This window comes from Sinocyclocheilus rhinocerous, unplaced genomic scaffold (genome assembly GCF_001515625.1).
Source record: "Sinocyclocheilus rhinocerous isolate Xijiao unplaced genomic scaffold, SAMN03320098_v1.1 scaffold1022, whole genome shotgun sequence".
Lineage (NCBI taxonomy): Eukaryota > Metazoa > Chordata > Actinopteri > Cypriniformes > Cyprinidae > Sinocyclocheilus > Sinocyclocheilus rhinocerous.
In genome coordinates, this window is record NW_015656677.1 from 557,276 (window position 1) to 557,865 (window position 590).

Sequence of the window (590 nt, forward strand, 5' to 3'; positions counted from 1 at the left end):
AAAACCCATTATAAATGAGGCATTTGTTGCATCCAGTGGGGACATAATTACTGATTATAATGACTTATACTGTCTTTTTACGCGTTGAATCGCGTCGCGTAAACATAAAACCATGTCTGCATTTGTGATCGGAGAAATTACAAACTTATCCTATTTAGTTTTAGTCAAGTTTTAGTCGACTAAAAGTCTCAACTTTTTAGTCTAGTTTTAGTCAAAGAAAATCTAAAGTATTTTAGTCTAGTTCTAGTCAAAGAAAATGACAAGTGCTACTCTACACTGCCCAAAAAACTCGCGTTTGAATCGTCAGTGGCAAATTCTTTAAATATAAAAAATGTACTTACAGTCTGTGAATCAGAACAGCCAGCATTGTATTCTACTCTCCCAGGATCAGCACACAGTCCTCCATAAAATGCGCTGCACACATCTGAATATTTGGGTTGAACTGTTCTGGAACAGTGTTGTAAACACAACTTAACCACTGATTTCTAGTCGTGTCCTCTTTTGGAAGACCAAACAAAGTAGTTTCGCTTTCACAACGAAACACAGCATCACACACGGCGGGCTTGAGTGAGCGGAGGCCGGCGGGCTTG